The sequence below is a fragment of the Chenopodium quinoa genome, unplaced genomic scaffold (genome assembly GCF_001683475.1).
Source record: "Chenopodium quinoa cultivar QQ74 unplaced genomic scaffold, ASM168347v1, whole genome shotgun sequence".
Taxonomy (NCBI): Eukaryota; Viridiplantae; Streptophyta; class Magnoliopsida; order Caryophyllales; family Amaranthaceae; genus Chenopodium; species Chenopodium quinoa.
The window spans coordinates 1,209,259-1,221,552 of NW_018742959.1; the positions used below are offsets into that span (position 1 = coordinate 1,209,259).

The window sequence follows — 12,294 nt, forward strand, 5'->3', positions numbered from 1 at the left end:
TAGGTATAGAATTCACCAAAGGCTTGGATTAAATCCTATAAATTTCTATCAAGTTAGAAATAAACCTAAAGCTTACAAGCATACTATTTACCATTGGATGGTGAGGGAATAGTGTCTTGTAAACTAGCTACGACAAATCAAAATTCCGAATAATGGTTAGAGGCCATAAAATCCGAAATAGACTCCATGTTTGTAAATCATGTTTGGAACTTGATTCATTTGCATGAAGGGTGAAAGACCCATCAATCGCAAATAAGTTTTCAAGGAGAAATTGACAAATGTGAAATGCATAATGCATACATAGCTAGATTGGTTTAAAGGGATACAATTAATTCACGGTGTTGATTTTAATAAAAACCTATTCACCAATCGAAACACTTAAGTCTTTTTCTGATTATTCTAGCAAAATTGCGCATATGAAATATGGTAAAATAGATAACGAAACTGCCTTCCTAAAATTGGATCTTAGAAGAGACTATGGAAATAGTATAAGGGTTTTGTAATTCTAAATAATGCTAGATTTGAAAACAAGCTCAAGAAATCCATTGTGGGATTAAGTGAAGCATTGTATGTAGAAATTGGAACATGTATTCTCATAAAGTTAATAAAAGGTTTGGCTTATGGAGAATCATAGAAATTCTTATGAACAAGAAGTTTAGTGAGAGCAAGAGTCAATCTTGTATGGTCCAACAAGAAGTTTACGAACTCTATTGTGAAATGACTGTCAAATGCTAAACGCTTAGATTTGAAAGGATTTTCGACAATGGACCAAGCAAAAGGTGATACTTAGTACATAGTGGGACTTAATCTATTGGATTGACTTAATGAAATGTTTAAACGAGTAGAGGAATTTACCGTGTTAAACATGAAGGGCTTGGAAAAGCTTTCTGTTTAGGGTAAAAATACCCTGTCCACGTGGGCCAATAGCATACTGACACGTGTCAGCCTTAGAGAGGCCCTGGGGGATCTAATCCTCTACTGACACGTAGCACTTTAACCCCAAAAGGGTAACTGATCCCCTTCATCTATAAATAGAGGAAAATCCTCATTTATTACACATTCATAAATATCCACACAAAAACCGAGCAATATTAATTGCAGAATTCTCTCTGAATCAGAGAGAAAAACCTTTACACTCCGCACTTTTATACATCCGAAAACATTCTATCTTGATCGTCGGATTCCACCCAACTAGAGTTTCCGTGGTTTTGTAAGTACAGACGGTCGACGCGCATTCTTGGAATTGTAACTCTCCCGAGGGACTCCAAAAACCGCAAAACATTTGGCGCCGTCTGTGGGGAGAACACTTCCTAGATGGCATCCGAATCTGTACCGCCTGTTGAGGGCAAACGCCCTATGGCCAAGACTGAGGTCCACACGGACCAAGATAGTGGTGACGACTTTAAGATCGACACCTACATGGCCCCAGACGGGTCATTCCGAACGAGAAGCACCCGTTCCAAGGAAACAAGGGAACGGGGCAAAGACAAAGCTGGTCCCAGCAGCCTAACCGTCAAGCCGGCTGGGCGACCCAAGGCGGCGGAGGGTGCTGCCCCCGTAACTAGAGACGAGGTCATGAAATTCATGACGAGTTTCAAAGGGGAGATCAAGGACATAATAAAAAAGTCAACTGGCATCAACAACGGTCAGTTGGCCAAGAAGCCGTCTCCCTCCGGGAAGAAGCATGTGAAAGATCGTGTGCCTACTCCTCACCCTAAATCATAAGGGGTGGACAGGCCCATTATCGACCTATCCAGACTTCGTTTCCCTAAATCAGGGCAAAGGAAGGCCATCCGGCAAGTTCAGCCGGATGGGTCAAAAAAGACTTACTCAGACGCCCAGATGTTCATTCAGGAGAAGAGAAGTCAACAATTGTCTGAGTCGGCCTCTACGTCGACTTACCTAGACAGTTTCCGGAATACTTCAATGAAGTATTCGGAAATAAAACGAGAGAGTCAGTCACGCGGCGTGTCAGCACGTACTGGCCCTCAGATTATCCAGCCGGCTCCGTATGTGCCCCAACAGCCGTACATGCCGTATGGATCACCATACATGCAGCCGACCCTCTTTGGGGGTTAGGCGGCACAACAGGTTTAGCCCATGGACTGGCAGCTCCGGCTGCTAAACCTTGGGGAACAGTTGTCGGCATTCTCCAGGGAGATAACCGAGATGACTCAGCTAGCCAAGGTTAAGAACGTGTTGGTTGGTACCTATGACGGTACCAACCGGGAAGACCACCTAATGGCTAACACCAACCTCATGTACTTACAGGGGTTGGATGATGCCGCCTAGTGCCGATGCTTCCCGAAAACATTGAAGGGCATAACCCAACGATGGTTTGGCAATCTACCAGCCGGATGCATCAACAACTTCAAGATGCTAGCATACTTGTTCGCGTCCAACTTCTCCATGAACATCCCTGCCAAAAAGACAAGTCTCGACTTGGGGGCTATTCAGTAGGGAGATAAGGAAGGACTAAGGTCCTATGCCAGGCGGTTCAATTTGATGAGAATTCAGATCCAAGGGCTGTCTGACAAAGTTGCCTATACAGACTTCTTCAAGGGTCTGAAGGACGGGTCGACCTTTAAGTTCGACCTAGTCAGAAAGAGGGTTGTTACCCTCCAAGAGGCATTGATGGAAGCCGAGAAGGCGACGGGGCTCTTTGCCATCAAGCACTCATCAGACCCTAAAAAGTCCGACATAAAAGAGAGCTAGTCTACTCAGCCGGCTTAAAAAGAAGAGATCAAGAAAAGAAAAGAAGTCTGGATGGCGGACCATTCTGGTCAGCCGTCTCAGAAGAAAAAGAGAGAGTTGAAGCCATACGTCCCCAAGTACGAGTTCAACAAGGACTGCTCCTCCATCCTCAATTATGCAACAACCGGCAAAAGAATAAAGTAGCACAAAAACATCGCAGCCGGTGAATTACCTCAGCGAGTAGTGAGTTGATGCGGTGTATGTTGACCTGGTTTATACCCGGTACCGCCTCCTTATCGGACCGGGTAAGGGTCCTCAGCATTCTCTTGGCGTAATTTTGGAGATCCGGCCAACGAGAAGAGGCATTTGCATTAATAGATTTATCGGTTAAGTACTGAGCATATGCGACACCTATATTCTGTCGGCTGCCTGAAGAATCCTCTGATTGAGTAGCTTGGGACTTGACTCGCATAGGCCCAAGCAGCCTGGGGGATCAAAGGTGAGAGCAGTACTTTGATTTTCAGGCTGAGTGGTCACTCCAGCCCCAGCGCATAGGACCCGAATGCTACAACAAGCACCCGACTTGAGGGAATTTCGGGCTCCCTCATTCTAACCTCAGCCGGCCCTGAGCCTAGGCCTAGATCTTTCAGCCTTTTGCCTGCTGAAGTAGGCCTCTTAGGCGCAGGCGGCCTTCCGGTAGAGGCAAGGCCAGCCGGAACCCTTCTTGTTTTGGAAGCAGGCTATGAGGGCTCCACTCCCGGTCTCTTCAACATTTGTCATAGAGAACGAGGAACATTCTTGCTCCCCGTCTGAAATGGAAAACGACACAGCCGGTTAATATAAAAAATAAGCTTCAAACAATACAAACGGTAAAAGAGCTCAGCCGGCACTTACCCCATCATCTTTTTCCGCTAGTTGGGCCCTCTTATTCTCCAGTTGATCCTTTCGGATCTTAGCAGCAGACTTAGCCGGTGTCTTTTCAGGAGGAACCATCTTTAATCCTTTCTCTACAAGGAAGAAAAATAAAAAAAAATCAGAACCCAATCAAGTATGATACAGACGGCATAAAGTGCCTGTTAACAATCAACATACGTCTGCTAAACATTGTGCTTAGGCCACAGGCGGAAAGGAACGCCTCGTTCTTTAGCCAGTCCGGATGAGGGACCCAGTTTTTGGGGACAATGACTTTTGCCCCATCATCCAAAGGGAAGGAGGTCTTTTTTAACAGACCCGGGGCTCCGTTATTTGATCCCATGCCTCTTCCGGTACTTTAAAAAGGGCGCACTTCTTTCCAAGAAGAGTCGGGTGTGTATTGTAGCGACACAGCCGGTGGTTTAGTTGTAGCGAGGGGGAAAAACCAAGTAAAACTTGCTCTTCCAGCTGCTCCACTTAGACGGCTTGTCAAGCGTCATCATAAATTCCGGGTGCGTGGTCAATGTATACCACGCATTCCAGCCGCCTGGGGCACGATTGAGGTGGTGCATATGTGTAAACTCCTCCCAGCTAGGCGTTATGTGCTGCATCTCGCAGCCGGCTATGTATCCTTGTATATTCACCCAAGAGTTGGGTGTTAGCTGCCAGACGCCAAGGTCGTAACCCCTTAGAATGGCCTTTATTATTGTATTATGGAGGGGGAACCGGAGGCCAGCTTTGAACGCCGCCTCATAGCAGCCAAAATAATCATTGGCATGGTCAAGGTCATCATCCCAAACGACGGATGCCTCAACAGGCGGCACAACATTCTCCCATCCGGCCGCTTTTATACCTCCTCATCCTCTTGAGGGGCATTCGGTTCCATGGTTGACTCAATGGAGTCTGATTGCTGGACGGTCTCTTCGCCGCCTGTACTCTCGGATTGTTCCAAGATATCATCTCCGGGCGTGCTAGGTATGCCCGGCTGGTCATAAGATACATCATCAGCTGGAGCTTCGGCTGAGCCGTCTGACTGATAATCGGGGTCTACAGTCGTCTGTCTCGTCCGAGCCATTATGTCCTGCACATGAACAGTGACGGTCAGATTCGCTGAAGAGTAAGGGTGGTCCAAACAACTCCAGACGGCATCCCCAGTCCTAGACTCAACCGTAACCGGTGACCGGCTGACAATTGTCCTAGGTCGTGCCGTGTGTTTGTTGGGTAAGTCCATTATTCTTTACAAGCTATATAACTGGAAAAAGCGCAAAAAAGTTGCAAGGGGTAGAGACGGTACCTTGAAGTTGTAAAAAATCTGAAGACGGTTGACCTCTTGAAGTCAGCCGCCGAAAATCCTTTTTGTTGCTTGATGATACCCCAGACGGTATCCCGGATGTACCCCCTTGAAGCGCAATTGAATTTCACTGATGACCCAGAAGTTTTTCTGAAAATTTGCTTGAAGATACCCTAGACGGTTGAGACCGGCTATGGGTGTATTGGAAGCTAGAGAAAGGTCAAAGGGTTCTTAGGCGGTTTGAAGGAAATTTGCTTGAAGATGCCCCAGACGGTTGTGACCGGCTGTATGTATACTGGTTTCGAATAAACTAGCAACCGGTATCAGAGCATTCTCTCAAAAATGAAAATCTGCAAAGTGTGAAAATGATAGGACTCCAGAAGGCGAACCGTCACCTTCCCATTTCGAATTCAAAAAAAAAAAAAGAGAGAGAGAGAGAAGGAGACGAAGCGTTACCTTCTCAGAGCGTGACACCTGTTATAGGTGCCACGTGGCAAGCCACGTCACACCTGTGAGGGGCAAATGTTTGGGGTAAAAATACCCTGTCCACATGGCCCAATAGCATGCTGACACGTGTCATCCTCAGAGAGGCCCTACGAGATCCAATCCTCTACTGACACGTGGCACTTTAACCCTAAAAGGGGCACTGATCCCCTTCCACTATAAATAGAGGAAAATCCTCATTTATTACACATTCACAAATATCCAGACAATAACCGAGCAATATTAATTGCAAAACTCTCTCTGAATCAGAGAGAAAAACCTTTACATTCCGCACTTTTATACATCCGGAAACGTTCTAACTTGATTGTCGGAGGCGAAACTCCACCCAACCGGAGTTTCCGTGGTTTTGCAGGTACAGAAGGTCGACGCGCATTCTTGGAATTGTAACTCTCCCGAGGGACTCCAAAAACCCTGAAACACTTTCGACCCATATGTATAAAACTAAGTAAATGTTTAAACTAAGTATAAGCTGGGCAAATACCAAGTTAAACAAGAAAGATTCTAGTAGAGACTTTCAACCGTATCACATAGCAAATAGTTAGCAAGACTCGGTAAAATTGGATGAGCTAAAAGGTCACATGAATGGAATAATATTGGGAATAATTTGCAATTAAAACCACCATGTATTCTATGATATGGAGTCATCACTCAACTTGCATGCTTAGAGCATGAGAAGTATAAAATACCAATCAATTTAAATCTAAGTGATGAATCATTAGATTATGATCAAGAAAAATCCAAAGTACTTTGATAAGTAAAAGGGGATAAGTTCTTGACGCATGGAAACAAATTTAATTTTAGAGTTGATGTCGCAAGTACATCCTTAGCAAGGATTAGATCCTTAATAAGGAAGTCATTTATAAGCACGAGACAGAATGCGTCATGGCTTGAGAATGGTAACATAGACGCGCATCCATGTATAATGTACAGAAGTTTAAGGTAAATTTCCATAATCACAAGTGATTAGGGTCTCCTAAATCATTGTGAGCCGGTTGGAATGAAATCCGAGCAAAGCACCATCGGAAAGTCTATTGAAATATATGTTGAGAATATTGTTGCCTGGAAGGCAATAATAAGAAAGTGTTCAATGGAAAGTTCGTTGTCGAACGTTAATGATTGTAGGTTGTCTAGTTGAAGGATCTCAAATCATGAAAATGAGTGGGAGCCATCACTTGGACAATAAATCCTAAATCACATATGATCCATAACACTGTCAAAATTTTATCATCTTATAATGAAATTGTTCGATAATGAAGATGCTAAGATTTGCAAAATAATAATAACTAAACATATGCAATAATTGAACGAAACCTATGCAATAATTGAACGACAATATTCACCAGAATTGCGTGAAAGAAATCAAGCATTTTAAATATGGGTGTGATTCTATAAATGTCTTTTGAAGAGTGTTACTCTTGAAACATTTGGGGAAAACCATTTATCATAAGATGAAATGTTGAAAAGTTTCATGGTGGAATAAAATTTTACTAATAAAATTCCACAAACCACTACAAAAAAAATGAGAATAGGCAACACACAGAATTGCAACAATTTTACAATTGGTGCCTTTTATTACAAAAGGCAACAAAACATGTTTGTTACCTTAATCCTAAACAATGTATAATGCAGTACTATGCAACGGTTCAAAAAGTGTTGCTTTAGACTATGTAAAACAACAATATGTAAAATGTAGGTCTTTTTTTTTTTACATAAGGCAACATTTATTTCAAATATTGTCCAAAAATATAACAACAATAAAATCGTTACCTATGCAACAATTTTAAAAACGTTGTTTCAAGGTATAAAAGACAATAATTGTTTCATGTGTTTCCATTGCCTTATGTAACTGATTAGAGTCTTATGGGGAAAGTGCGAATGATGTGAATAAGGTATGATAGCAAAGAGTCAAGTTTATTGAGAGTATTTGACTTCATAATTTCACACAGCAACTTGAATTAGCATAGCAGTGAAGTAGAATAAGTCTATACTATAGAGATATTTGTAGCTTTCAAAAATGAATTAACACTTCGACCAACAAAAAATACAACTAATAGTATTACACAAAACTGCAACATATGAGTAATTTATTATCTTATTCACAGGCATACCAACTAAAATGACAGTAATTAGTACATCAATTACTTTAAGAGCATGACTATCTTTTAAAAAAAAATTAAAAAAGAAGAGATCACAGAGAAGACTAATTCTAGTATTCTACATTGCTAGCAGCTTAAAACTTTCACTTTTTCTTCATAGTACCCTTCTTTTTAGACTTCTTACAACTTCCACTTTCCTGTCAAGAACAAAATCAAGCATTGGTCATCTTCCCTAAAGTGCAAATAGTATAACTGACAATGTTGTGGTGTTTCATTCACTTTCACTGAATTCTAGCAGGAAATAAAGAAGGGAGAATTTTCATGGTACTAAGATATATGACAGCAAATCTTAAAATATTTAGTAACATGAGCAGAGTGACATATTAGAACAATTTGGTTATAGATACCTTTCTATAATGTATGTAGGCAATTTGACCTGTCAATTCTTGTCCATTTTAGTGGTATACACCTGAAAAAGATTCACACAGCAGAATAAAGAGGTGAGCGCATTGACATTAATCACAATCAGAATAATTGGAGATAATGTTACAAATTCATGTTAACCAAATTGCTATTAATTGAATAATTGCTATTAATAGACATTAATCACAATCAGAATAATTGGAGATAATGTTACAAATTCATGTTAACCAATAACAAATGAAAAACTGCACATAATAAAAAAATTAGAAAAAAAAACATCATTATTAGGAAATAGGAGGGTCTTTTAGTAGCAAATATAATTGTTGATGGTGAATCGTCAATTGTGTGAACCAAAAGTAGCATAAAAAATTAGAACTTTGGAAGTGATCAAGTAAACACAAGGATGGTCTACATGTTGTAAGAGATGGAGTTTCAAGCAGGTTTTCTTTCAGCTACACAGGATAGCTTAGCTATTTTCAGAAAAATCAGTGTAACATAAATCTCCATTTTTTTCCTATCAAAATATACTTACCTCCAGTTAGCACTGATTATTTCATTCATAAGAAAACTTAATGCAGCAAATTAAAAGTAGTCAAACAATTGAAATCATCAAGAAAATGTTAATTGCTTTATCAAACAGTCAACTGTGATTAAGCAAGTACACTTCTAGTTCATTACATCCTCACATTCCTTCCATATTCTGCTAAAAGCCAACGACCAGCAGAATTCATCAAAAGCCGGAGTCTATGCAGTAGATATATCACTAGTACAAAAATCTTTCCACATATCCTGCTGCGTGCTGGGAAATGTGAGGCTGCAAATCCACAATTTTTCCAAGGAATTTTCTGTGATATCCATGGTTAGATTCTTTCTGTTTATTGTTTTTGGAAAAATCAACCCCACTAGATTCTCTGTTAATGTGTTCACAATCTGATTGATCATTAGAGTCAGATTCATAATCAAGTAGCTTGAATCTTTCTCGAATACTGTATTCTTCTGGTTTATTGTTTTTTGAATAGTTGACTGTGATAGCATCTCTATCATTGTGAGCATCTAATGGATTATCAGGATCTGATTCGGAATCAAGTAGCTAAAATCCTGCTTGAATATTGTAATTTTTTTTATTGTTATTTGGAAGGCCAACCCCGCTACCTTTCCTCTCAGTGCGTACATCATGGTCTCACACTACTCCATCATTGTTAAATCTATCTATTCTCACAGGGGAAAGCTGCCACAAAAGCCATAGTTCTTTTCAATTAACTCGTTGATAAACATAATCATGGATACAAAAAACAATTGCATAAAATCAACAATCCAGACACATAATTCATCTAAAAATACAGTCATTAATGTGAGTTGCGAAAAAAACAATCAATTTCTGCATATTAGCATATCCTAGGCATGTCTACCCTAGAGCTAAGGCAGTAGAGGCTTCCGACCTCGCCATGAAAAAAAAAACCATTTTTCATAATTCCGTTCTACAATTTGACACCATTATCAAATTATGCTCCAAAATCACATAAAGTTCTTCTTACTTACAAAATTAGTGTAAATTGCCCATAACAAATTCTGACAACAAAACCAATCGTCATAATCTTTCATAACTATAGTAATCAAAATCAATCATTCAATAATCTATCTTAGAGGAACCCTAAATTGAGTATACTGACAATTAAATTAATGATAAACCTTATATTGCATAACTGATATTTTGATGATTCTAATAACCAAACCTGATCCCCAACAGAGTTGGTTTTGTAAGCTGTCAACCTGAACAGCGGTGCACACAGGTCTTTTCCTTATGGCTCTATCTTTCTTCCATCTCACACACCAATGATCAGCTTGCTTGATAATTTCCAAGGGGGATTACCACGACATTCCTGAAAATAGCTTGGTTCCTTCAAACCAAATACTCTAGAAACTTACCAATCTCACTTACACTATAACAACAATAAAAGAAATAATAATTTCCCTGATCAAACGATGTAGTATCAAGCTGAAAACAATCACACCCAAAACTATCATCACAATTTTATCTGTCAAATCCAAATTCAAAATTATTATAACTAAAATTTTATACTGACCTCGTAAGTTATAACTGTACGTAACAAGTGTAATGAGCAAGAAATATAACGAAATCAATAGAGGACCTCACATCCCTTGCCCCCAATTGCCTACAAAACGAAGCTAACCTCAGTCCTTATCCTCTCTCTTCATCTATTTAAGTCGTAAACTCGTAATATAATTTATGGTTCAGCCAAACATAGTTTTGGTCATAAAAGAGTATTGTGAGCTTCATAACAGGGCTAATAGTGCAAGTCTGTAATTATTTTGTAAGGTTTTGCCATAAATTTGTATGTATACCATCTTATCCAAGATCATTTTAACTCCATGGACGATGAAAAAAATCGAATACCTTTGCATAGCAGTAAATAAAATTACCTGCGGAAACCTGTTTCTAAGTTGAACCAGCAGGTTAACAGATATATCCCTAACATACTCTTCCTTCTGGGACATGGCTTTAATCAGAAAGGAAGCATGCATTGAGAGAGTTGAGTCTCTAATATCAGATTTATCATCAAAATCAGATATCCTTCCTCCTGAAAAATTAGATTTAGACTTAATGTTTAGGCAAGAAAAGTATTCTCTCTTTCAATTTGTACTTCATTCTCCCTTCTTTATCCAAACAGCCATATATTGGCTATGAAGCATGACTCATGTCATAACAAGGGTTATTATGCATAGATTACAGCATGTAAAATTGAAATCATCTGAAGCCCACAGAAATGAATAAATTAATTGAATAAGGTCTAAGGTGCGTGTGTGTGTGTGTGTGTCTATGTCTGTGTGCACGCGAGCAGGTGGACAGAGGACACAACTACATCAAGGTAGAAGAATAGATATTAAACAAGGGACATATGAATCTCACCCAATTCTACAATCCAGACTCTGGTAAGATTATTTGAAGAATACAAGAACAACAAGGTCAACAACAAGAGATACGTGGAAAGTGGAATATTAAAGAGAATCAATAAGAAAATGGAAAATGGAATATTAATAAGAATCATTAACGATTATTACCAGCCATGATACAGCTGTTTCAAATGCCTTGTGGACAGTAGCAGTCAGACACTGAAAAACTGCAGGTGCAAGATTTGGTGTTTTCAAATATTCAAACACACAACTGAAGGCGCTTCTAGAGGCTATTAACTCAGAATCACCATTAAGAATACCTCCATTACTATAATAAGAAGGGAGGGGAAGTACTCAGACTTTTGAAGGAAAAATGAATCAATGTGATTCCAGGAAACTATCTGATCTTGATGTTTGAGAATTGTAAGTTTGTCATTCACTAAATAGATATGAAATAGTATTACTGAACCTGAAATTGTACTCATTGCTCCAGCATCAACTCGTTCCCCTAATGCAGCAGAAAGAGCATTTCTTTGGGTTGCAGCAGCCTTTTCATTACCACTTCCATGGCGGCTACCAGGATTGTGAAGAGCATTAAGTTCAAACTCATCTTCGAGCCACTTGACAGAACTTACAACCTGAATAAAAGACATAAATCATAAGCAATTAATTTTATTTAGCTCATGTTGCAAAAAAAGGAGGAAAAAAAAAACTAATAATTTCTAGATGTATGTGTAGCTTCCACATGACAACACAACCTTGTCTATACTAACCTTTTTTATTTAATGGAACTTCATATTTATTTGATTTGGGCAGTTAACTGTTTCTAATCCAAAACAAACAAATTAAGCTTCATGAGATTATCAAATAATCCCAAAACAAAACAGAGAAAAAAAAAGAAAAGAAAAAAATAAAAAATAAAAAATAAAATAAAAAAACCAAACCAAACTTTTGATCATTAAAACAAATAATTTTGCAGTCAAACAAAAACAAAATTGTTTAACCTAAAACCCCTAAGCTTTTATTACTTCAAAGTTACTAAAAACAGAATACTAGAAAGGACCAATCATATTTCCTAAGCTTCATCTTCACTTACTTGCATGAAATCCCATAGAGTATTGTCCTCGATTTCATCATCCGAATCATTAATTTCCGGCTCTGCTTGCATTTCTAACATGTATTCTGGAATGTCAACAGTAGTGGCAGGCAAGTCCTCTCTCAACCAACTAACATCATAGTCATCAGCAATAGTTGCCCCTGGGCGAACACCATCACTAGCAGATTCATTCCAATAAGAAACTCCAACATCACCATTTGATTCTTCACTCATATCAAAGAAGTCTCCGGGGATAGTTTCCATAACGTAATGTAAATGCTTTTCTTTGGAATCTTGCACATAAAAAACTTGGTTTACTTGATTAGCCATCACAAAAGGGTCATTAATATAGCATAACCTTTTAA

General features: G+C 39.3%; 1 long non-coding RNA gene across 1 annotated transcript; it reads right to left on the minus strand.

The window, feature by feature from the left end:
* Positions 1-7,345: 7,345 nt before the first annotated feature.
* On the minus strand, positions 7,346-10,520 carry LOC110728708. Its single transcript, XR_002512747.1, has 3 exons — positions 9,654-10,520; positions 7,905-7,966; positions 7,346-7,694 (listed from the first exon to the last, which is right to left on the minus strand). It is a non-coding gene; the product is annotated as an uncharacterized LOC110728708 (long non-coding RNA).
* Between the last annotated feature and the right edge of the window lie 1,774 nt (positions 10,521-12,294).